The following is a 25,792-nucleotide window of genomic DNA, read 5'->3' as shown; positions in this document are numbered from 1 at the left end:
TGGCGCAGAAGATCGACGCGGTACTCGTTGATGGCAGCCTGGTGAGGGCTGATCTCTCCAAAACCAACGACCGGGTCGACTCTTTGGCCCACACCGCGTCGGGCCTCACGATTGAGGTAGCGGCCCTCCAAACGGAGGTGAACCGACTTCGTCAGGCGAGTGCGCTCACGGATCGGCACCTGGAGGACTCCGAGAGTCGGGCCCGGAGGAATAACATCCGCATCATTGGAGTGCCTGAGGGACGGGAGGAGGCGGCGGCGGATCTCTTTGTGGAGGACCTGATCACTACCCATCTCCAGCCTCGGGGACTGAGTAAATTCTTTGCCGTGGAGAGGGCTCATAGAGTTCCCGGGGGACGGCCGAAGGTCGGAGCCCCTCCGCGGCCTCTCATTGCCCGTATTTTCAATTTTCGGGACAGAGACGTGATCCTGCAAGCCTCTAGACTGCAAGGGCCAATCAAACTGGATAACATGGAGGTGAACTTTTATCCGGACTTCACCCAAGCGGTCCAGAAGCAGAGACTGAGTTTCCCTTGGCGTCAAGCGGCGGCTTCGTGACATGAACCTAAAATACGCCATGCTCTTCCCGGCCAAGCTGCGTATAGAGGTGGATGGTCGCACGCACTTTTTTGATCGTCCTGAAGCGGCCGGGGACTGGCTTGACACTCTGTCTGGGGGTCGTGATCGGGATGGCGGGGGGGGGCGGCGGGAGGAGACTGAGGTGTTGACACTGGGCCTCACTCTGGACAGATATGGTGCCACTTTCGGCCAAGCTTAGGGTCTTTCGTTCTGCTGTATTCAGTTTTTTTTCTTTTTTCTCTCTCCCTCCCTTGGAGGTAGCGCGGGGTCTAGAAGGGGTACTCTTTCCTCCTCCAGGGGGTTTAGTTAGTTTCACTATCATGGGGCGACAGGCACACTGCAAGTTGGGGGGGCTGTCTGGGCTCATGCAGGGGTGCAGGGAGGGAGGAGTTTTGTTAGGGCGGTTGGGATGGGGTGGGGTGTTGTTTGTTTACTTCACAAGGCAAAAACCATCGTTGTGCTATTTCTAAAGTGCTCTCTGGGGGACGAATGATTGCTTTTGTTTATGATGGGGGGTAGGGGACTGAGTCTTTTGTCCTGGAATGTTAATGGACTGGGGGACAGGATAAAACGAGGTGTGGTCCTGCAGTTCCTGAAACGAATTTCGCCCGACATAGTTTTCCTGCAGGAGACACACCTCATCGGCAACTCCTTTTGTGCGATGAATCGACGGGGCTACCGCCTTGTGGCCCACTCGGGCTTTACGTCTGGTTCAAGGGGTGTGGGCATCATGGTCAAGAACTCGCTCCCGTTGGAAATCGATGAGGTGCTCCACGATGACAGGGGACGTTATACGGTTTTGGTGGGTAGACTGGAGGGCAGAGTGGTTGTTTTTGTGTCTGTCTATGTCCCGCCAGGGTTGCAGACGACCACCTTTGCGGATCTGGGGCGCCTCCTCCTTGGCCTTCCGGAGGGGATTCTAGTGGTTGGGGGGGATTTTAACGCTGTGGTTTCCGGTACTGAGGATCGTCACCCCCCTAGGGATCTCCCCCGTGCCCAGGCGTGGTTGTCTGGCCTCTTGGACACTTTGGGGCTGGTGGATTGTTGGCGTTTGAAACATCCCATGCAGCAACAGTACACCTTTCATTCTGGGGCCCATGGTAGTCTCTCAAGGCTAGATTACGTTCTGGTGCCGGCGGCGCTTGCGGGGAGGATAGGGGAGGTGCGCCATTTGGCGCGGGGTATTTCAGACCACTCCCCGCTCTTGTTGCACTTTGATGTTCTCCCGAGGGGAGAGGGTAGGGTGGTCCCGATTAATTCCTGGTACCTGCGTGACCCCACCATTCGCTCAGAATTGGTTAAATCCCTTAAGCGATACTTTGACGATAATGTGGGGTCTGTGTCATCGGCGCTTTCTCTGTGGGAGGAGTTCAAGACAGTACTCTGGGGGGAGGCCCTGTCCCTTATTTCCCATTCCCGGAGGCGCGAGCGGGAGGAGGTGACCCGTGTTGAAACTGAGATAACCGAGTTGGAGGGTGATTTAGAATGTGGGGTGACGGATGATAAATTACATGTTCTCCAACTCAAGCAAGCGGCCTATAAGGCCCTCGTCACGGAGGCGGCCAGGGGCCTCAGTAGAGAGCAACAGGGGAGACTGTATGATGTGGGTGATAAGGCTGGTAAATTGATTGCGTGGCTGGACAAAAAGGAGAGAGCGAGTCGAGTTGTCCCAACGATTGAGAAACAGGATGGTGTGTGTGTCACTGAGCCGGAAGAAATTGTGGACTGCTTTGCAGAATATTTTCGTGGGGTGTATTCCCCGGTGTCTTCCCGCTCGGAAGAAGATTCCCATGCCCTGCTCAGGGACATCGCGCTGCCTTCCCTCTCGGAGGAGGACAGAGTGTCGTTGGATGCCGCCCCTACATCTGAGGAAATTGCCCTCGCCATACGTTCGGTCGCTTCCGGCAAGGCCATGGGTCCCAATGGTCTCCCCATTGAGTTGTACAAGCTGCGACCGGATATGCTGGCGCCGCATCTCCGTGCTATGTTTCTCGAGGCTCACTCGGCGGGTTCCCTCCCGCCTGACCAGCGTCTGGCCACTATCGTGGTTATTCCTAAGGAGGGGAGACCACGGGACAGGGTCACATCCTATCGGCCAATTTCGCTGTTGAATGCGAAGCCCAAAATCCTCGCCAAGGTGTTGGCTAATCGGCTGGTTGGCGTGGTGTGCGACTTGATTCACCAGGATCAGTCCGGCTTTATCCCTCATCGCAATACTGCGCTTAACCTGCGGCGTCTGCATGGGGTGCTTGCACGTGTCCCGTTCATACGGGAGCCGGCCATTTTGGCGTCCTTGGACGCCACTATGGCGTTTGATACACTTGAGTGGCCATATATTTGGGCGACACTCGCTAAGTTTGGGTTTGGCCCAGGATTCATCGGTTGGCTAAAATTGCTATATTCTGGGCCGCTGGCGCAGGTGGTTGTGAACGGTAGAGTGTCGGCTCCGTTCGAGCTGGGCAGGGGCACGCGGCAGGGCTGCCCGTTATCGCCGCTCCTTTTTGCGCTTGCTTTGGAGCCCCTGGCGGAGTGGCTGCGGTGGCATCCTTCTATCCGTGGTCTCCGCTGGACCCCTGAGTATGAGGACCGCGTATCTCTATACGCTGACGACATTCTTTTGTACCTGGCTTCCCCACGTAAATCACTGATAGTACTGGTTGGTGTATTGCACTCATTTGGCCTCAACTCCGGCCTTGTCATCAACTGGGCTAAATCGTGTGTATATGTTCTCTCTGGGGAGGATCCGATCCTTCCGCGGGGTTGTCCTATCCAGATCGCCCCGCGGGGCTTTAGGTACCTGGGTGTCTTCATTACTCTGGATGCGGAGGCCCGCTATAGTCAGAATTTGCTTCCCCCCCTCCATCGCCTGAAGGAGGACGTCGCGCGTTGGAGGCGTTTGCCGCTCTTGCCGCTCGGCCGGGCGGCATTGTTTAAGATGATGTCGCTGCCGCGTTTCCTGTATGCTTTACAGAACACAATGGACGTCGTCCCGGCGCGATACTTTCATGAGGTGGAGAGTCTGCAGCGCCGACTGTTTTGGGAGGGTAGACCGCGTATTGCCCTTGCGAAGCTGACGCTCCCCTGGTACGATGGGGGGGTTGCCCTCCCGGATATCAAGCGATATTATTGGGCCTCCCAGCTGGCTGCGATCAATCACGGCCTGTACGGGCCCGCTCTAAACCCTGCCTTCGAAATGGATAAAATGTTACTGCCGGGTGGTGATTATAATCGGGCGCTTTACTCCACCTCGCTCGACGCGCGTTTGACTGGCCCCACGCGGGTCATGGTATGAGTGTGGCATGCGGCTAACGCGGCAATGGGGTGGAAGGATCGCTTGACCCGGGCGACGCCACTATACGCAGCTGAGCGGCTGGGCTCCCTGTGGACCTCGAAGGGTTTTGAGAAGTGGGACATGATAGGCATTAGCCGTGTGGGCGATCTCTGGACGAGGGGGGGATTCAAGACGTTCGATGTGCTCCAGACAGAATTCCAGCTGCAGGATAGGGAGTATTTTCGATATCTGCAGATTCGTCACGCGTTGTGCTCCGTCTTTCCGGACGTCGCCTCCATCCCGGAGTACTCCCCTCTGGAAGATAGAGTGCTGGATGGGCACGTCCCGGATGGCACGATTTCGTTAATTTATAAAAAACTTATTAATGACCGTTCGGGACTGCTGACTGGCCTTCGGGAGGCATGGGTTGCTGATGGATTGGAGCTGGATGACGAGGACTGGGTGTCTGCGGTGGCCTCCCCGAAAGAGGTGGCCATACCGGCCCGCCTTCGCTTCGTCCAGCTCAAGATACTCCATAGGGTCTATGTTACGGGGCCGAGGCTGATGCGTATGGGCTATGCTGTGGATGGGTTGTGTAAGCGTGGGTGTTGTTCTTTGGGGACCTTTCTCCATATTTTGTGGGAATGCCCGGAGGTGGCGCGATTCTGGCGTGGTGTGCATGAGGTTTTGCGTGCGGTCACGCGTGTGCCGCTGCTGCCCGAGGGGAGGAGATGTCTTTTGAATGTGTGGGAGCCAACCGATTATTCGGTGCCGCAGACGTGGTGGGTGACTCTGGGATACATGGTGGCCAAACGTGACATTGCTCAACTGTGGGGTTCCCAGAGGTCGCCGACTGTCTCGGCGTGGAAGGATAACATGGATTGGTGCATGTTTCGGGAAAAGGTGGTGTATGTTGCGAGAGGTAAACCTGGTACGTGGGTGAAAGTGTGGGGCCCCTGGAACGCCTACCGTGGGGGAATCTGTATCCCGCCGGTGTTGCCCGACCCGTCACCGGCCCCGTCTCCCTAGCCAGTTTGTCCTCCCGGTTCTGGGCAATGAGTCTCATTAGTCCCCGTCCTGGTCTTTTCCCCCCCTCGATACTCCTATGGATTGGTGGGGTCCCCCTCTTAGGGGAGCACATGCTGCTGTCTTCGATTGTGGGTTGCCTTGTGGATTTGTTTTGTGTTGTTATTTATATTAAAAAGAAACCGTTCTGTGGGGTCCGGATGGTGTGGCTGCCAACGCTTCTTCCAACTCCTGTGAATTTCCCTCTGCCGCAGCATGCGTGCTATTGTTTGTATCACATGCTCCTCCTGTTTGCTAGCGGCCGGCCTGAAGGTTGTAGGCCCATCTTTGTATATTTTTTGGATTCTGTAATAAACGGTTTCAAAAAAAAAAAAAAAAGCTTCCCTATGGCTGAAAATTCAAGTTGCAGGTATAGTATGTTCTTGTTACTTTTGTAATCCAGTACTGGGTGCCTAGACTCAGTACTGGGATCTTTATCCAAAACAGGTAAGTAATTACGTTTTCAGAAATTATACGATTTTTAAAGAATATTTAAAGTTTGCAGAAATTGACACTTAGAAGAAATTTCACAGAAAAACAGTCAATGATTTCCTATGGGAGAAAATTGGGTTACTGGTAAGTACAGTTGTAAGTATTTTTCAGAGTCAGTGCTGGGCACCAAGATCCAGCACTGGGAGCTCACCTAATAGCCGGTGAGTATTTTCGTTTTCGTTACTCGGCTGATTTTTGGTGAATATTTTAAGTTTTGAAAAGTCCACACTTGGAAGAAATTTCAGGAAAAACCAGTCAATGTTACCCTATGGAGAAGATTGAGTTATCGGTTTAAAGGTAAGTACTCGACTGGCAGAGTTAAGGTTCTGGGCATAGACTCAGGCATCTCCCAGGGTCAGGTAGGTACAGTTGGTTCACCCTCAGCGGCACAAGGGCGGCCGGGTGCAGAGAGAGTTAGGCCCAATGTTATCCTATGAGAGGTAGGGGGGCCTTGGTTGGTGGCTGCTGACTAGCAGGCCACGTGGCTGTGGGAGCTGGGCTCCTGGTCACTTATCCAGGGCAAGTGGGAAGTAGATAGATGTAGAGGTTGCACTGCCAGGGCCACTCGGACGGCTGGGTGCAGGGTGCTTTTGAGCATTCGGGCGCTCAATTGATTTGAATGGGAAATCTCTGGTTTAGAAAAAGACTGCAAGCTCGGGGACGAAGATCCTTCAGGTGCCACCACCACTTCGAGAGGTAAGTTGGGTAGTTGGAGGATAGGTAGGTACCCCGGGATTGGGCACAGGGGGCCGCGGAGCGCCGGGTGCAGGGGTACCTTTTGGTGTCAGGAAATCTTACCCTCTGTTGATCGCGGTTGGGGGGGCACCTGGTTCTGAGGCTGCAGGCTTCTTCAGGAGTGTCGAGGGAGGTCCTTGGGTGCCGGACTCGGGGTCACAGTCGCCGTGGGGTCGTCCTTGTGGTCTTTGTTCACTCTGGCACAGGCCAGGCTTGGTGGGTGCAGAGTGTGAAGGGTTCGTGGTTCCGGGCTGCTGCCAGGGATTAGAAGTAGATTTGAGTAGAGCCTCTACTCATGGGAGTCCCAGGGGTTTAGAGTCAAAAGGTAGCCAGGTCCTCCAGGGTTTGTGAGGTTGCTGGCCACAAGAGATGCCGGGTTGGAGCAGGAGCAGGTTCGAGGGTCGACAGGCCAGAGGCTCCAACGTTTGGGAGTTGCACAGCCCTTAGTCTTTTCATGTTTCGCTCAAAGAGTGAAGGGCCCTGTAATTTCTCCTTCTCATTCACATATGAAAAGAATGAGGGCTAATAAAAAAATGAATTAGAGCTGGACGTAGAAATGCAGCAGAAGGGCCAGCAAGCGCATTTCTAAGTTGCTCTATGAAGGATGCTTTTGTACTTGACAGATCAGTTTAATCCTACAGGTGCTCTAAAAGGAAGAATGCATTTGAGTCATCCTTGCTGAAAATCACACAGCCATTTATTCTAGGTTGCACTGAGTTTTCAGTCCTCTCCGCCTGCTAGCTTGTTGTTGCAATATGTTTCAATTCTGGAGAATTGTCTGCTATGCTGAAATGCGTGGCCCAGTTCAAATGTTCATCATATTTCCTGGAAAAATATCAAAAGGAAAACAAAGATTTGGTTTTGGGAAAATAATTTATTACACCTTGTAAAAATCAAAACTTTCACATTTGAGTCAACAAAGAGAGGCTAGGTCTCACTATTTTGCTCAGGCTGTTTTACATGTACTGCTCACAGGTGCTGTCCTGCTACCAATGGGCATGGAAGCTTTGGCCTGCTCTGTTTCCAGCCTGGGTCGGTGCACCTCTCGTTACACAACCTGAAATTCTAGAGCTCCCTCTAGAACACCATATTGATGCCCAATGCAGCATGGACACCTGATCAACACAGCTGAGTACAGCCCAGAACCCCTGAGCTCAAGCAATCCACAAGCTTCTTCCTCCCAAGTAACTAGGGCAACAGGCACACGCCACCTTGTCCGGCAAACACTGCAGCTGTCCTAATAATGAAATGCATTCTATAAGTAAGGATAATGATAAAGTAAGGTGGAATGAATTGATGGTTTACAAACCATGTTTCAAGAAAATCAATTTCACTATCCTTCAAAGAAAGGAAAAAAATGTCTTATCAAGAAGCAGTGTGAATATGGGAAGGGCCTTTAAAAAAGATGTGGAGTTTCCTAAAGTAAAAAAGAGGGTTGAACTGATTGAAGGGAGAGAGGAAGTAGGGTCGGAAAGATTGTGACGGGGAAGTGAATACAACATAAATACTAGTATTTAGAGAGTGAGAGACAGGTAGAGGGACAGAAGGGAAAGGAGAGTGAGAGTGAGAGAGAAGAGCCAGGTTAGGGCTGAGTTTCTCTTTATCTGCCAGTGACTCCCTGTAGAAGCTTGCCGGCACAATTTAGGCTGTCCTGTAGGCATCCCTTGTTATGCCGAGCCAGCCAATATTGAGAAAAATAGCATGGGTCACAATGATGGAACTCGTCTGCAACATCGGAAGTTTTAAAGTAGTATGGAGTGGGAGGGCTAGAAGAGTTACCATAAAGAATGAATACACGTCATTCTGTTCTCTAGCCTCAACAGCTGCAAGAGAGGAACTCCTGCTGGCCAAGAAGACCAATGTCAGTTCAGCTTGAACAGGTGAAAGCATGCCTGATTCTGCAAAGGTATGAGATTACACTTTTGCGTCAGAGGTGGTCAGGGGCTATTGCACATTAGGAAACCGTTTATTGAGGTCCAGTTGGATTACTCTATCTTCTACCACCTCAAAATCAGCTGCTCATGCAGTGTTCTATACCGATGAGCTATTTTGGTCCTCCCTGCCCCTTCCAGCTAGTGGGTCCCCTGACTAGGGAAAGTGATTCGAACAGATTTGCATATCTTTTCATAGGAGACTTCTTGACCTATTTTATACTGTGCCAAATCAAGGTAGATTGAGTAATGATCTTGACAGACCTATATTGGAGAACTGCAGTGTGAGAAAGTGGCTCTGTATATACTGTTCCCAAATAGGTACAGGGTGTACAGAGTCCACAGTCCCCAGAGGTTTGGCAGAGGCTAAAGTTAGATATAACCTTACTCTCTAAAGTGGTAGCTTGGTCGAGCAGTAAGGCAGTATCAGAGGACAGTGTAAAGCATTTGTTGCACACACTCAGTCAGCAAATGGTCTCACACACTCAATAACTGAACTCTAGGCCAATGGTTTATCTACAAAAAATATATGCTTGTTTTATTTTAGAACCAACACTAGGTATTAAAATATACTTTCTCAGAATGAGATGCTTTATATAAATACTTTTGCAATATGCAATTGACTTTTGTAGAAAGTTACAAGTGGTTGCAATAGGCAACAACATTTTAAACACAATAATGCATTGAGCTCAATGGAAGTTTCAAGTTATTTGCAACAGATTACTTTTAGGATTACTTTTGGATTTCCAGGACTGGATCCTAGATTCAGTCCTGGGTCAGTACTTGGAATCAAGTGATAAAAGTCGACTTAATTACTGTGATGATTTTTAGACAATATTTTGCTATTTTAAAAGTTGACAGAAAATATTTCATAGAAAACAGTCTAAGATTCCCTATGGCAGAAAATTCAAGTTGCAGGTATAGTATGTTCTCGTTACTTTTGTAATCCAGTACTGGGAGCGTAGACTCAGTACTGGGACCTTTATCCAAAACAGGTAAGTAATTACGTTTTCAGAAATTATACGATTTTTAAAGAATATTTAAAGTTTGCAGAAATTGACACTTAGAAGAAATTTCACAGAAAAACAGTCAATGATTTCCAATGGGAGAAAATTGGGTTACTGGTAAGTACAGTGGTAAGTATTTTTCAGAGTCAGTGCTGGGCACCAAGATCCAGCACTGGGAGCTCACCTAATAGCAGGTGAGTATTTTCGTTTTCGTTACTCGGCTGATTTTTGGTGAATATTTTAAGTTTTGAAAAGTCCACACTTGGAAGAAATTTCAGGAAAAAACAGTCAATGTTACCCTATGGAGAAGATTGAGTTATCGGTTTAAAGGTAAGTACTCGACTGGCAGAGTTAAGGTTCTGGGCATAGACTCAGGCGTCTCCCAGGGTCAGGTAGGTACAGTTGGTTCACCCTCAGCGGCACAAGGGCGCCGGGTGCAGAGAGAGTTAGGCCCAATGTTATCCTATGAGAGGTAGGGGGGCCTTGGTTGGTGGCTGCTGACTATGAAATGAATGAATGAAATGAAAAAGAATTTCTAAAGCGCATGGCTGCCCTTGAGCGTCCCAGCGCTACGTGTACACACAGACAGACCTCCTCTGAGCCGCATCCAGAGATGTTAGTCATTCTGGGGGAAAAGGAACGTTTTAAGGGATTTTCGGAATCTGGTCAAGCTAGGTTCTTTCCTCATTGATGTTGGGAGGGAGTTCCATAGCTGACCCGCGTTTATTGAAAAGCGGCGTCCTCCGGTCCTTGTTCTTTTTGCTCTCGGGATAGCTACCAGGTTTTCCTCGCCAGAGCGGAGCGTTCGTACTGATTTGTAAGGGCGGATCAGATCTCTGAGGATCGGAGGGCCTGTGCCTTGGAGGACTCTGAACACTGTACAGAGCGCTTTGAATTTCACTCTCGCTCTTATGGGCAGCCAATGGAGCGCTTTCAAGGCCGGTTTTGCTGACGTTCTTCTAGGTGTGTTCGTCAGCAGTCTTGCAGCTGCATTCTGTGCCCTCTGGAGCACGTTCAAGGTGTATTCCGGTGCAGCCAGGAAAAGGGCGTTGTTATAATCCAGTCTTGACAGAATAAGGCCCTGTACCAGCAATTTCCTAGAGTCTAATGGGAGTAAGGGCATAACTTTCCGTATTGAGCGGAGCAGCCCATAGCAACACCCTGCAGTTATTTTCGCCTGAGTGTGCATCGACAGCTCCGGTTCAAGCCAGACGCCGAGACTTTTTATGGATCCCTTCGGGGTCGGAGGATCTCCTAAACAAGTCGGCCACATACATTTGGGGAGGGAGGTGCAGAGATTTCCCAGCAACATCACCTCGGTTTTGGAGGCATTAAGCTTGAGTCTTGAGTCGGCCATCCATGCCATGATGTTGGTAAGGCAGGCGGCAAACTTCTCACCATGGCTTTCTGCGAGCGAGAGCGAAACAATCAATTGGGTGTCATCCGCGTACGTTGCGAGTTTCACTCCAAAGGGTGCGACCTCCCCCTCCAGTGGGGCCATGTAGACGTTAAAAAGCGTAGGGCTCAGTGAAGAGCCCTGCGGGACACCACACTGAAGGGGGGTGGGCACTGATCTATAGTTGCCCTCGCACACTTGATATGTTCGATCACTCAAGAATGACATTAGCCAGGTGAGCGCCAGGCCTCTTACTCCCAGCTCCTCCAACCGGTGGATCAAGATCTTATGATCCACCGTATCAAATGCCGCGCTCAGATCCAGGAGGACCAGGGCTGCTGATCCTCCTGAATCTAAGATGCACCTGCCCTCTTCTACCATGGTGATCAGCGCCGAGTCAGTGCCTTGACCGGGCCGAAAGCCAGTCTGGGTGTGCCGTAACAACTCGTTAGATTCCAAAAAGGACGAGAGTTGCCGGTTAACCCATTTCTCAGCAATCTTTCCCATCCCTGGCAGTAAGGAGATTGGCCGAAAGTTGGACAAATCGGTGGGATCAAGCCCCGCTTTTTTTAGCAGGGCTTTTACTATAGCCTGCTTCCAACTGGGGGGGACCTTGGCGGCGGCAAAGGAAGCATTGAGTAGATCTACTGCCGGTCCCGCTATGACATCCATAAACTGCTTTAGGATGTACATAGGCATGGGATCCGTCGGAGAGCCACTTTTTTGCGCGGCCAACTCTTTACAGAAAGCTTCCCTGGTGATCGGGGCAAACTTGTCCAGCACGGCTCTATCAGTGGCCAGACGGCTCTCCCCCAAGGGCAGGCTCTGACGGGACACGGGGAGGCCGGCTATGATGTTTTGAATTTTCTGGTCAAAGTACTGGGCCAGAAGGTTACAGCGGTCCGTATTCCCCTCTGAGGGTTCTGGAGATACTGGAACTTTGAGCAGCTCTTTGAGAATTTTATAGGTTTCCCTTGAAGAATTGGTTGATGATTTTATCCTATTTTCAAGGTAGGCCGCTTTGGTGGCATTGCGCGCCACTTTATAAGTTCTCATGGCTGCCCTGTACTCTTCTTTGGAGTTTCCTGCCCAGTTTTTCCGCCAGTCACGTTCTTTCTTTTTACAAATTTTTCTCAGAAGACCCAGCTCTGGGGTGAACCATAAGGATTTGGGGCCCCCCGTCTTCCTGTTGGCTATTTTCAGGGGAAGTACCGCGTCTAAAGCTGTGCTGAGCCATTCGCAGAAAGCCTCATCTGCCTCTATAGGATCCCTATTAAGCACCGGGATGGTATGTGTCAGCTTGCGTGTAAGATCTCCGACCGGGAGTTTCGACCATGCCCTTACTGGTACTTGTGCTGTGGCTGCCGGGAGAGATGGGGGAGTTGTAACAAAACCCAGTTGAAAGGGGATCAGGAAGTGGTCCGTCCAAGGGAGAGGCAAGGACGGTGACATGGAAAGACGGGGAAGATTAGAAAACACCGTATCCAATAAATGGCCCTTGACGTGGGTGGGCTCCTGATTATGGAGGGTGATGTTCCCCAGCCCAAGTTCAGATCTAAGGTCGTTTGCAGCTTTATCCTCCGCTGAATCGAAATGTAGGTTTAAATCTCCAAGCAGGAGAAAGTTGGGTGCCGACGCTATTAGCAATGGGGCCTCTTCAAGCAGAGAGTTCGCGAACTGCTTGATGTTGCCCGGAGGCCGGTAAATCAGCAACCCCGACAGTGAGTCGTTGGGGGACAATTGAATCTTAAAGCTACAACTTTCCGCATCCAGGATAGACCCTTCAGCGGCCCTACATGTCAAAATATCTCTATATATAATGGCCAGCCCGCCCCCTCTGCCTCGCGGTCTGTGCAAGCAAAAGATACAAAATCCGGGGGGAAGAGCGTTCGCCATGTCAAAATCCGAACTGTCAGATGTCCACGTTTCCGACAAAAATAGCACATCAAGCTTGTGATCCAAAATCAGATGGTGGATGTGTAAGGAGTGCCTAGGTAAAGATCTACAGTTCAGGAGGGCTAGTCGAAGTGGTTCCCTAGTAGGGGGAGCATTCTGGGCCTCTTTACTTTCCGTAGTACATAGAGCACAGGCTTTGAAGAGCACATCCAACCTCAATCCCCTCGGACAGAGGCAGGAGGCTTTGGGGCAGAGAGACATAAGTTGTTCTTGCGAGTATGTGAGAGGCCCTCGCTTTGTTTTGTTTCCCACAGCCACGTGACTAGCAGGCCACGTGGCTGTGGGAGCTGGGCTCCTGGTCACTTATCCAGGGCAAGTGGGGAAGTAGATAGATGTAGAGGTTGCACTGCCAGGGCCACTCGGACGGCTGGGTGCAGGGTGCTTTTGAGCATTCGGGCGCTCAATTGATTTGAATGGGAAATCTCTGGTTTAGAAAAAGACTGCAAGCTCGGGGACGAAGATTCTTCAGGTGCCACCACCACTTCGAGAGGTAAGTTGGGTAGTTGGAGGATAGGTAGGTACCCCGGGATTGGGCACAGGGGGCCGCGGAGCGCCGGGTGCAGGGGTACCTTTTGGTGTCGGGAAATCTTACCCTCTGTTGATCGCGGTTGGGGGGGCACCTGGTTCTGAGGCTGCAGGCTTCTTCAGGAGTGTCGAGGGAGGTCCTTGGGTGCCGGACTCGGGGTCACAGTCGCCATGGGGTCGTCCTTGTGGTCTTTGTTCACTCTGGCACAGGCCAGGCTTGGTGGGTGCAGAGTGTGAAGGGTTCGCGGTTCCGGGCTGCTGCCAGGGATTAGAAGTAGATTTGAGTAGAGCCTCTACTCATGGGAGTCCCAGGGGTTTAGAGTCAAAAGGTAGCCAGGTCCTCCAGGGTTTGTGAGGTTGCTGGCCACAAGAGATGCCGGGTTGGAGCAGGAGCAGGTTCGAGGGTCGACAGGCCAGAGGCTCCAACGTTTGGGAGTTGCACAGCCCTTAGTCTTTTCATGTTTCGCTCAAAGAGTGAAGGGCCCTGTAATTTCTCCTTCTCATTCACATATGAAAAGAATGAGGGCTAATCAAAAAATGAATTAGAGCTGGACGTAGAAATGCAGCAGAAGGGCCAGCAAGCGCATTTCTAAGTTGCTCTATGAAGGATGCTTTTGTACTTGACAGATCAGTTTAATCCTACAGGTGCTCTAAAAGGAAGAATGCATTTGAGTCATCCTTGCTGAAAATCACACAGCCATTTATTCTAGGTTGCACTGAGTTTTCAGTCCTCTCCGCCTGCTAGCTTGTTGTTGCAATATGTTTCAATTCTGGAGAATTGTCTGCTATGCTGAAATGCGTGGTCCAGTTCAAATGTTCATCATATTTCCTGGAAAAATATCAAAAGGAAAACAAAGATTTGGTTTTGGGAAAATAATTTATTACACCTTGTAAAAATCAAAACTTTCACATTTGAGTCAAAAAAGAGAGGCTAGGTCTCACTATTTTGCTCAGGCTGTTTTACATGTACTGCTCACAGGTGCTGTCCTGCTACCAATGGGCATGGAAGCTTTGGCCTGCTCTGTTTCCAGCCTGGGTCGGTGCACCTCTCGTTACACAACCTGAAATTCTAGGGCTCCCTCTAGAACACCATATTGATGCCCAATGCAGCATGGACACCTGATCAACACAGCTGAGTACAGCCCAGAACCCCTGAGCTCAAGCAATCCACAAGCCTCTTCCTCCCAAGTAACTAGGGCAACAGGCACACGCCACCTTGTCCGGCAAACACTGCAGCTGTCCTAATAATGAAATGCATTCTATAAGTAAGGATAATGATAAAGTAAGGTGGAATGAATTGATGGTTTACAAACCATGTTTCAAGAAAATCAATTTCACTATCCTTCAAAGAAAGGAAAAAAATGTCTTATCAAGAAGCAGTGTGAATATGGGAAGGGCCTTTAAAAAAGATGTGGAGTTTCCTAAAGTAAAAAAGAGGGTTGAACTGATTGAAGGGAGAGAGGAAGTAGGGTCGGAAAGATTGTGACGGGGAAGTGAATACAACATAAATACTAGTATTTAGAGAGTGAGAGACAGGTAGAGGGACAGAAGGGAAAGGAGAGTGAGAGTGAGAGAGAAGAGCCAGGTTAGGGCTGAGTTTCTCTTTATCTGCCAGTGACTCCCTGTAGAAGCTTGCCGGCACAATTTAGGCTGTCCTGTAGGCATCCCTTGTTATGCCGAGCCAGCCAATATTGAGAAAAATAGCATGGGTCACAATGATGGAACTCGTCTGCAACATCGGAAGTTTTAAAGTAGTATGGAGTGGGAGGGCTAGAAGAGTTACCATAAAGAATGAATACACGTCATTCTGTTCTCTAGCCTCAACAGCTGCAAGAGAGGAACTCCTGCTGGCCAAGAAGACCAATGTCAGTTCAGCTTGAACAGGTGAAAGCATGCCTGATTCTGCAAAGGTATGAGATTACACTTTTGCGTCAGAGGTGGTCAGGGGCTATTGCACATTAGGAAACCGTTTATTGAGGTCCAGTTGGATTACTCTATCTTCTACCACCTCAAAATCAGCTGCTCATGCAGTGTTCTATACCGATGAGCTATTTTGGTCCTCCCTGCCCCTTCCAGCTAGTGGGTCCCCTGACTAGGGAAAGTGATTCGAACAGATTTGCATATCTTTTCATAGGAGACTTCTTGACCTATTTTATACTGTGCCAAATCAAGGTAGATTGAGTAATGATCTTGACAGACCTATATTGGAGAACTGCAGTGTGAGAAAGTGGCTCTGTATATACTGTTCCCAAATAGGTACAGGGTGTACAGAGTCCACAGTCCCCAGAGGTTTGGCAGAGGCTAAAGTTAGATATAACCTTACTCTCTAAAGTGGTAGCTTGGTCGAGCAGTAAGGCAGTATCAGAGGACAGTGTAAAGCATTTGTTGCACACACTCAGTCAGCAAATGGTCTCACACACTCAATAACTGAACTCTAGGCCAATGGTTTATCTACAAAAAATATATGCTTGTTTTATTTTAGAACCAACACTAGGTATTAAAATATACTTTCTCAGAATGAGATGCTTTATATAAATACTTTTGCAATATGCAATTGACTTTTGTAGAAAGTTACAAGTGGTTGCAATAGGCAACAACATTTTAAACACAATAATGCATTGAGCTCAATGGAAGTTTCAAGTTATTTGCAACAGATTACTTTTAGGATTACTTTTGGATTTCCAGGACTGGATCCTAGATTCAGTCCTGGGTCAGTACTTGGAATCAAGTGATAAAAGTCGACTTAATTACTGTGATGATTTTTAGACAATATTTTGCTATTTTAAAAGTTGACAGAAAATATTTCATAGAAAACAGTCTAAGATTCCCTATGGCAGAAAATTCAAGTTGCAGGTATAGTATGTTCTCGTTACTTTTGTAATCCAGTACTGGGTGCCTAGACTCAGTACTGGGACCTTTATCCAAAACAGGTAAGTAATTACGTTTTCAGAAATTATACGATTTTTAAAGAATATTTAAAGTTTGCAGAAATTGACACTTAGAAGAAATTTCACAGAAAAACAGTCAATGATTTCCTATGGGAGAAAATTGGGTTACTGGTAAGTACAGTGGTAAGTATTTTTCAGAGTCAGTGCTGGGCACCAAGATCCAGCACTGGGAGCTCACCTAATAGCAGGTGAGTATTTTCGTTTTCGTTACTCGGCTGATTTTTGGTGAATATTTTAAGTTTTGAAAAGTCCACACTTGGAAGAAATTTAAGGAAAAAACAGTCAATGTTACCCTATGGAGAAGATTGAGTTATCGGTTTAAAGGTAAGTACTCGACTGGCAGAGTTAAGGTTCTGGGCATAGACTCAGGCGTCTCCCAGGGTCAGGTAGGTACAGTTGGTTCACCCTCAGCGGCACAAGGGCGCCGGGTGCAGAGAGAGTTAGGCCCAATGTTATCCTATGAGAGGTAGGGGGGCCTTGGTTGGTGGCTGCTGACTAGCAGGCCACGTGGCTGTGGGAGCTGGGCTCCTGGTCACTTATCCAGGGCAAGTGGGGAAGTAGATAGATGTAGAGGTTGCACTGCCAGGGCCACTCGGACGGCTGGGTGCAGGGTGCTTTTGAGCATTCGGGCGCTCAATTGATTTGAATGGGAAATCTCTGGTTTAGAAAAAGACTGCAAGCTCGGGGACGAAGATTCTTCAGGTGCCACCACCACTTCGAGAGGTAAGTTGGGTAGTTGGAGGATAGGTAGGTACCCCGGGATTGGGCACAGGGGGCCGCGGAGCGCCGGGTGCAGGGGTACCTTTTGGTGTCGGGAAATCTTACCCTCTGTTGATCGCGGTTGGGGGGGCACCTGGTTCTGAGGCTGCAGGCTTCTTCAGGAGTGTCGAGGGAGGTCCTTGGGTGCCGGACTCGGGGTCACAGTCGCCATGGGGTCGTCCTTGTGGTCTTTGTTCACTCTGGCACAGGCCAGGCTTGGTGGGTGCAGAGTGTGAAGGGTTCGCGGTTCCGGGCTGCTGCCAGGGATTAGAAGTAGATTTGAGTAGAGCCTCTACTCATGGGAGTCCCAGGGGTTTAGAGTCAAAAGGTAGCCAGGTCCTCCAGGGTTTGTGAGGTTGCTGGCCACAAGAGATGCCGGGTTGGAGCAGGAGCAGGTTCGAGGGTCGACAGGCCAGAGGCTCCAACGTTTGAGAGTTGCACAGCCCTTAGTCTTTTCATGTTTCGCTCAAAGAGTGAAGGGCCCTGTAATTTCTCCTTCTCATTCACATATGAAAAGAATGAGGGCTAATCAAAAAATGAATTAGAGCTGGACGTAGAAATGCAGCAGAAGGGCCAGCAAGCGCATTTCTAAGTTGCTCTATGAAGGATGCTTTTGTACTTGACAGATCAGTTTAATCCTACAGGTGCTCTAAAAGGAAGAATGCATTTGAGTCATCCTTGCTGAAAATCACACAGCCATTTATTCTAGGTTGCACTGAGTTTTCAGTCCTCTCCGCCTGCTAGCTTGTTGTTGCAATATGTTTCAATTCTGGAGAATTGTCTGCTATGCTGAAATGCGTGGCCCAGTTCAAATGTTCATCATATTTCCTGGAAAAATATCAAAAGGAAAACAAAGATTTGGTTTTGGGAAAATAATTTATTACACCTTGTAAAAATCAAAACTTTCACATTTGAGTCAAAAAAGAGAGGCTAGGTCTCACTATTTTGCTCAGGCTGTTTTACATGTACTGCTCACAGGTGCTGTCCTGCTACCAATGGGCATGGAAGCTTTGGCCTGCTCTGTTTCCAGCCTGGGTCGGTGCACCTCTCGTTACACAACCTGAAATTCTAGAGCTCCCTCTAGAACACCATATTGATGCCCAATGCAGCATGGACACCTGATCAACACAGCTGAGTACAGCCCAGAACCCCTGAGCTCAAGCAATCCACAAGCCTCTTCCTCCCAAGTAACTAGGGCAACAGGCACACGCCACCTTGTCCGGCAAACACTGCAGCTGTCCTAATAATGAAATGCATTCTATAAGTAAGGATAATGATAAAGTAAGGTGGAATGAATTGATGGTTTACAAACCATGTTTCAAGAAAATCAATTTCACTATCCTTCAAAGAAAGGAAAAAAATGTCTTATCAAGAAGCAGTGTGAATATGGGAAGGGCCTTTAAAAAAGATGAGGAGTTTCCTAAAGTAAAAAAGAGGGTTGAACTGATTGAAGGGAGAGAGGAAGTAGGGTCGGAAAGATTGTGACGGGGAAGTGAATACAACATAAATACTAGTATTTAGAGAGTGAGAGACAGGTAGAGGGACAGAAGGGAAAGGAGAGTGAGAGTGAGAGAGAAGAGCCAGGTTAGGGCTGAGTTTCTCTTTATCTGCCAGTGACTCCCTGTAGAAGCTTGCCGGCACAATTTAGGCTGTCCTGTAGGCATCCCTTGTTATGCCGAGCCAGCCAATATTGAGAAAAATAGCATGGGTCACAATGATGGAACTCGTCTGCAACATCGGAAGTTTTAAAGTAGTATGGAGTGGGAGGGCTAGAAGAGTTACCATAAAGAATGAATACACGTCATTCTGTTCTCTAGCCTCAACAGCTGCAAGAGAGGAACTCCTGCTGGCCAAGAAGACCAATGTCAGTTCAGCTTGAACAGGTGAAAGCATGCCTGATTCTGCAAAGGTATGAGATTACACTTTTGCGTCAGAGGTGGTCAGGGGCTATTGCACATTAGGAAACCGTTTATTGAGGTCCAGTTGGATTACTCTATCTTCTACCACCTCAAAATCAGCTGCTCATGCAGTGTTCTATACCGATGAGCTATTTTGGTCCTCCCTGCCCCTTCCAGCTAGTGGGTCCCCTGACTAGGGAAAGTGATTCGAACAGATTTGCATATCTTTTCATAGGAGACTTCTTGACTTATTTTATACTGTGCCAAATCAAGGTAGATTGAGTAATGATCTTGACAGACCTATATTGGAGAACTGCAGTGTGAGAAAGTGGCTCTGTATATACTGTTCCCAAATAGGTACAGGGTGTACAGAGTCCACAGTCCCCAGAGGTTTGGCAGAGGCTAAAGTTAGATATAACCTTACTCTCTAAAGTGGTAGCTTGGTCGAGCAGTAAGGCAGTATCAGAGGACAGTGTAAAGCATTTGTTGCACACACTCAGTCAGCAAATGGTCTCACACACTCAATAACTGAACTCTAGGCCAAAGGTTTATCTACAAAAAATATATGCTTGTTTTATTTTAGAACCAACAATAGGTATTAAAATATACTTTCTCAGAATGAGATGCTTTATATAAATACTTTTGCAATATGCAATTGACTTTTGTAGAAAGTTACAAGTGGTTGCAATAGGCAACAACATTTTAAACACAATAATGCATTGAGCTCAATGGAAGTTTCAAGTTATTTGCAACAGATTACTTTTAGGATTACTTTTGGATTTCCAGGACTGGATCCTAGATTCAGTCCTGGGTCAGTACTTGGAATCAAGTGATAAAAGTCGACTTAATTACTGTGATGATTTTTAGACAATATTTTGCTATTTTAAAAGTTGACAGAAAATATTTCATAGAAAACAGTCTAAGATTCCCTATGGCAGAAAATTCAAGTTGCAGGTATAGTATGTTCTCGTTACTTTTGTAATCCAGTACTGGGTGCCTAGACTCAGTACTGGGACCTTTATCCAAAACAGGTAAGTAATTACGTTTTCAGAAATTATACGATTTTTAAAGAATATTTAAAGTTTGCAGAAATTGACACTTAGAAGAAATTTCACAGAAAAACAGTCAATGATTTCCTATGGGAGAAAATTGGGTTACTGGTAAGTACAGTGGTAAGTATTTTTCAGAGTCAGTGCTGGGCACCAAGATCCAGCACTGGGAGCTCACCTAATAGCAGGTGAGTATTTTCGTTTTCGTTACTCGGCTGATTTTTGGTGAATATTTTATGTTTTGAAAAGTCCACACTTGGAAGAAATTTCAGGAAAAAACAGTCAATGTTACCCTATGGAGAAGATTGAGTTATCGGTTTAAAGGTAAGTACTCGACTGGCAGAGTTAAGGTTCTGGGCATAGACTCAGGCGTCTCCCAGGGTCAGGTAGGTACAGTTGGTTCACCCTCAGCGGCACAAGGGCGCCGGGTGCAGAGAGAGTTAGGCCCAATGTTATCCTATGAGAGGTAGGGGGGCCTTGGTTGGTGGCTGCTGACTAGCAGGCCACGTGGCTGTGGGAGCTGGGCTCCTGGTCACTTATCCAGGGCAAGTGGGGAAGTAGATAGATGTAGAGGTTGCACTGCCAGGGCCACTCGGACGGCTGGGTGCAGGGTGCTTTTGAGCATTCGGGCGCTCAATTGATTTGAATGGGAAATCTCTGGTTTAGAAAAAGACTGCAAGCTCGGGGACGAAGATTCTTCAGGTGCCACCACCACTTCGAGAGGTAAGTTGGGTAGTTGGAGGATAGGTAGGTACCCCGGGATTGGGCACAGGGGGCCGCGGAGCGCCGGGTGCAGGGGTACCTTTTGGTGTCGGGAAATCTTACCCTCTGTTGATCGCGGTTGGGGGGGCACCTGGTTCTGAGGCTGCAGGCTTCTTCAGGAGTGTCGAGGGAGGTCCTTGGGTGCCGGACTCGGGGTCACAGTCGCCATGGGGTCGTCCTTGTGGTCTTTGTTCACTCTGGCACAGGCCAGGCTTGGTGGGTGCAGAGTGTGAAGGGTTCGCGGTTCCGGGCTGCTGCCAGGGATTAGAAGTAGATTTGAGTAGAGCCTCTACTCATGGGAGTCCCAGGGGTTTAGAGTCAAAAGGTAGCCAGGTCCTCCAGGGTTTGTGAGGTTGCTGGCCACAAGAGATGCCGGGTTGGAGCAGGAGCAGGTTCGAGGGTCGACAGGCCAGAGGCTCCAACGTTTGGGAGTTGCACAGCCCTCAGTCTTTTCATGTTTCGCTCAAAGAGTGAAGGGCCCTGTAATTTCTCCTTCTCATTCACATATGAAAAGAATGAGGGCTAATCAAAAAATGAATTAGAGCTGGACGTAGAAATGCAGCAGATGGGCCAGCAAGCGCATTTCTAAGTTGCACTATGAAGGATGCTTTTGTACTTGACAGATCAGTTTAATCCTACAGGTGCTCTAAAAGGAAGAATGCATTTGAGTCATCCTTGCTGAAAATCACACAGCCATTTATTCTAGGTTGCACTGAGTTTTCAGTCCTCTCCGCCTGCTAGCTTGTTGTTGCAATATGTCTCAATTCTGGAGAATTGTCTGCTATGCTGAAATGCGTGGCCCAGTTCAAATGTTCATCATATTTCCTGGAAAAATATCAAAAGGAAAACAAAGATTTGGTTTTGGGAAAATAATTTATTACACCTTGTAAAAATCAAAACTTTCACATTTGAGTCAAAAAAGAGAGGCTAGGTCTCACTATTTTGCTCAGGCTGTTTTACACGTACTGCTCACAGGTGCTGTCCTGCTACCAATGGGCATGGAAGCTTTGGCCTGCTCTGTTTCCAGCCTGGGTCGGTGCACCTCTCGTTACACAACCTGAAATTCTAGAGCTCCCTCTAGAACACCATATTGATGCCCAATGCAGCATGGACACCTGATCAACACAGCTGAGTGCAGCCCAGAAACCCTGAGCTCAAGCAATCCACAAGCCTCTGCCTCCTAAGTAACTAGGACAACAGGCACACGCCACCTTGCCCGGCAAACACTGCAGCTGTCCTAATGATGAAATGCATTCCATAAGTAAGGATAATGATAAAGTAAGGTGGAATGAATTGATGGTTTACCAACCATGTTTCAAGAAAATCAATTTCACTATCCTTCAAAGAAAGGAAAAAAATGTCTTATCAAGAAGCAGTGTGAATATGGGAAGGGCCTTTAAAAAAGATGTGGAGTTTCCTAAAGTAAAAAAGAGGGTTGAACTGATTGAAGGGAGAGAGGAAGTAGGGTCGGAAAGATTGTGACGGGGAAGTGAATACAACATAAATACTAGTATTTAGAGAGTGAGAGACAGGTAGAGGGACAGAAGGGAAAGGAGAATGAGAGTGAGAGAGAAGAGCCAGGTTAGGGCTGAGTTTCTCTTTATCTGGCAGTGACTCCCTGTAGAAGCTTGCCGGCACAATTTAGGCTGTCCTGTAGGCTTCCCTTGTTATGCCGAGCCAGCCAATATTGAGAAAAATAGCATGGGTCACAATGATGGAACTCGTCTGCAACATCGGAAGTTTTAAAGTAGTATGGAGTGGGAGGGCTAGAAGAGTTACCATAAAGAATGAATACACGTCATTCTGTTCTCTAGCCTCAACAGCTGCAAGAGAGGAACTCCTGCTGGCCAAGAAGACCAATGTCAGTTCAGCTTGAACAGGTGAAAGCATGCCTGATTCTGCAAAGGTATGAGATTACACTTTTGCGTCAGAGGTGGTCAGGGGCTATTGCACATTAGGAAACCGTTTATATAGGTCCAGTTGGATTACTCTATCTTCTACCACCTCAAAATCAGCTGCTCATGCAGTGTTCTATACCGATGAGCTATTTTGGTCCTCCCTGCCCCTTCCAGCTAGTGGGTCCCCTGACTAGGGAAAGTGATTCGAACAGATTTGCATATCTTTTCATAGGAGACTTCTTGACCTATTTTATACTGTGCCAAATCAAGGTAGATTGAGTAATGATCTTGACAGACCTATATTGGAGAACTGCAGTGTGAGAAAGTGGCTCTGTATATACTGTTCCCAAATAGCTACAGGGTGTACAGAGTCCACAGTCCCCAGAGGTTTGGCAGAGGCTAAAGTTAGATATAACCTTACTCTCTAAAGTGGTAGCTTGGTCGAGCAGTAAGGCAGTATCAGAGGACAGTGTAAAGCATTTGTTGCACACACTCAGTCAGCAAATGGTCTCACACACTCAATACCTGAACTCTAGGCCAATGGTTTATCTACAAAAAATATATGCTTGTTTTATTTTAGAACCAACAATAGGTATTAAAATATACTTTCTCAGAATGAGATGCTTTATATAAATACTTTTGCAATATGCAATTGACTTTTGTAGAAAGTTACAAGTGGTTGCAATAGGCAACAACATTTTAAACACAATAATGCATTGAGCTCAATGGAAGTTTCAAGTTATTTGCAACAGATTACTTTTAGGATTACTTTTGGATTTCCAGGACTGGATCCTAGATTCAGTCCTGGGTCAGTACTTGGAATCAAGTGATAAAAGTCGACTTAATTACTGTGATGATTTTTAGACAATATTTTGCTATTTTAAAAGTTGACAGAAAATATTTCATAGAAAACAGTCTAAGATTCCCTATGGCAGAAAATTCAAGTTGCAGGTATAGTATGTTCTCGTTACTTTTGTAATCCAGTACTGGGTGCCTAGACTCAGTACTGGGACCTTTATCCAAAACAGGTAAGTAATTACGTTTTCAGAAATTATACGAATTTTTAAAGAATATTTAAAGTTTGCAGAAATTGACACTTAGAAGAAATTTCACAGAAAAACAGTCAATGATTTCCAACGGGAGAAAATTGGGTTACTGGTAAGTACAGTTGTAAGTATTTTTCAGAGTCAGTGCTGGGCACCAAGATCCAGCACTGGGAGCTCACCTAATAGCAGGTGAGTATTTTCGTTTTCGTTACTCGGCTGATTTTTGGTGAATATTTTAAGTTTTGAAAAGTGCACACTTGGAAGAAATTTCAGGAAAACCCAGTCAATGTTACCCTATGGAGAAGATTGAGTTATCGGTTTAAAGGTAAGTACTCGACTGGCAGAGTTAAGTTTCTGGGCATAGACTCAGGCGTCTCCCAGGGTCAGGTAGGTACAGTTGGTTCACCCTCAGCGGCACAAGGGCGGCCGGGTGCAGAGAGAGTTAGGCCCAATGTTATCCTATGAGAGGTAGGGGGGCCGTGGTTGGTGGCTGCTGACTAGCAGGCCACGTGGCTGTGGGAGCTGGGCTCCTGGTCACTTATCCAGGGCAAGTGGGGAAGTAGATAGATGTAGAGGTTGCACTGCCAGGGCCACTCGGACGGCTGGGTGCAGGGTGCTTTTGAGCATTCGGGCGCTCAATTGATTTGAATGGGAAATCTCTGGTTTAGAAAAAGACTGCAAGCTCGGGGACGAAGATTCTTCAGGTGCCACCACCACTTCGAGAGGTAAGTTGGGTAGTTGGAGGATAGGTAGGTACCCCGGGATTGGGCACAGGGGGCCGCGGAGCGCCGGGTGCAGGGGTACCTTTTGGTGTCGGGAAATCTTACCCTCTGTTGATCGCGGTTGGGGGGGCACCTGGTTCTGAGGCTGCAGGCTTCTTCAGGAGTGTCGAGGGAGGTCCTTGGGTGCCGGACTCGGGGTCACAGTCGCCGTGGGGTCGTCCTTGTGGTCTTTGTTCACTCTGGCACAGGCCAGGCTTGGTGGGTGCAGAGTGTGAAGGGTTCGCGGTTCCGGGCTGCTGCCAGGGATTAGAAGTAGATTTGAGTAGAGCCTCTACTCATGGGAGTCCCAGGGGTTTAGAGTCAAAAGGTAGCCAGGTCCTCCAGGGTTTGTGAGGTTGCTGGCCACAAGAGATGCCGGGTTGGAGCAGGAGCAGGTTCGAGGGTCGACAGGCCAGAGGCTCCAACGTTTGGGAGTTGCACAGCCCTCAGTCTTTTCATGTTTCGCTCAAAGAGTGAAGGGCCCTGTAATTTCTCCTTCTCATTCACATATGAAAAGAATGAGGGCTAATCAAAAAATGAATTAGAGCTGGACGTAGAAATGCAGCAGATGGGCCAGCAAGCGCATTTCTAAGTTGCACTATGAAGGATGCTTTTGTACATGACAGATCAGTTTAATCCTACAGGTGCTCTAAAAGGAAGAATGCATTTGAGTCATCCTTGCTGAAAATCACACAGCCATTTATTCTAGGTTGCACTGAGTTTTCAGTCCTCTCCGCCTGCTAGCTTGTTGTTGCAATATGTCTCAATTCTGGAGAATTGTCTGCTATGCTGAAATGCGTGGCCCAGTTCAAATGTTCATCATATTTCCTGGAAAAATATCAAAAGGAAAACAAAGATTTGGTTTTCGGAAAATAATTTATTACACCTTGTAAAAATCAAAACTTTCACATTTGAGTCAAAAAAGAGAGGCTAGGTCTCACTATTTTGCTCAGGCTGTTTTACACGTACTGCTCACAGGTGCTGTCCTGCTACCAATGGGCATGGAAGCTTTGGCCTGCTCTGTTTCCAGCCTGGGTCGGTGCACCTCTCGTTACACAACCTGAAATTCTAGAGCTCCCTCTAGAACACCATATTGATGCCCAATGCAGCATGGACACCTGATCAACACAGCTGAGTGCAGCCCAGAACCCCTGAGCTCAAGCAATCCACAAGCCTCTGCCTCCCCAGTAACTAGGACAACAGGCACACGCCACCTTGCCCGGCAAACACTGCAGCTGTCCTAATGATGAAATGCATTCCATAAGTAAGGATAATGATAAAGTAAGGTGGAATGAATTGATGGTTTACCAACCATGTTTCAAGAAAATCAATTTCACTATCCTTCAAAGAAAGGAAAAAAATGTCTTATCAAGAAGCAGTGTGAATATGGGAAGGGCCTTTAAAAAAGATGTGGAGTTTCCTAAAGTAAAAAAGAGGGTTGAACTGATTGAAGGGAGAGAGGAAGTAGGGTCGGAAAGATTGTGACGGGGAAGTGAATACAACATAAATACTAGTATTTAGAGAGTGAGAGACAGGTAGAGGGACAGAAGGGAAAGGAGAGTGAGAGTGAGAGAGAAGAGCCAGGTTAGGGCTGAGTTTCTCTTTATCTGCCAGTGACTCCCTGTAGAAGCTTGCCGGCACAATTTAGGCTGTCCTGTAGGCATCCCTTGTTATGCCGAGCCAGCCAATATTGAGAAAAATAGCATGGGTCACAA

At 48.0% G+C, this 25,792-nt stretch overlaps 5 non-coding genes across 5 annotated transcripts; all 5 read right to left on the bottom strand.

Moving 5' to 3' along the window:
• Positions 1-7,062: 7,062 nt before the first annotated feature.
• LOC146854705 (signal recognition particle RNA) lies at positions 7,063-7,362 on the bottom strand. Its single transcript, XR_014958892.1, has one exon.
• Positions 7,363-13,881: 6,519 nt separating this feature from the next.
• LOC146854704 (signal recognition particle RNA) lies at positions 13,882-14,181 on the bottom strand. Its single transcript, XR_014958889.1, has one exon.
• A 3,406-nt stretch (positions 14,182-17,587) lies between these two features.
• LOC146854703 (signal recognition particle RNA) lies at positions 17,588-17,887 on the bottom strand. The gene has a single exon (XR_014981767.1).
• Positions 17,888-21,293: 3,406 nt separating this feature from the next.
• On the bottom strand, positions 21,294-21,593 carry LOC146854702 (signal recognition particle RNA). The gene has a single exon (XR_014959127.1).
• Positions 21,594-25,001: 3,408 nt separating this feature from the next.
• LOC146854701 (signal recognition particle RNA) lies at positions 25,002-25,301 on the bottom strand. The gene has a single exon (XR_014959114.1).
• Positions 25,302-25,792: the final 491 nt, after the last annotated feature.

This window comes from Triturus cristatus, chromosome 4_1, assembly GCF_964204655.1.
Source record: "Triturus cristatus chromosome 4_1, aTriCri1.1, whole genome shotgun sequence".
Classification (NCBI taxonomy): domain Eukaryota; kingdom Metazoa; phylum Chordata; class Amphibia; order Caudata; family Salamandridae; genus Triturus; species Triturus cristatus.
Note: the sequence above shows the minus strand (reverse complement) of the source record. Positions and strands in the feature narration are given on the sequence as shown.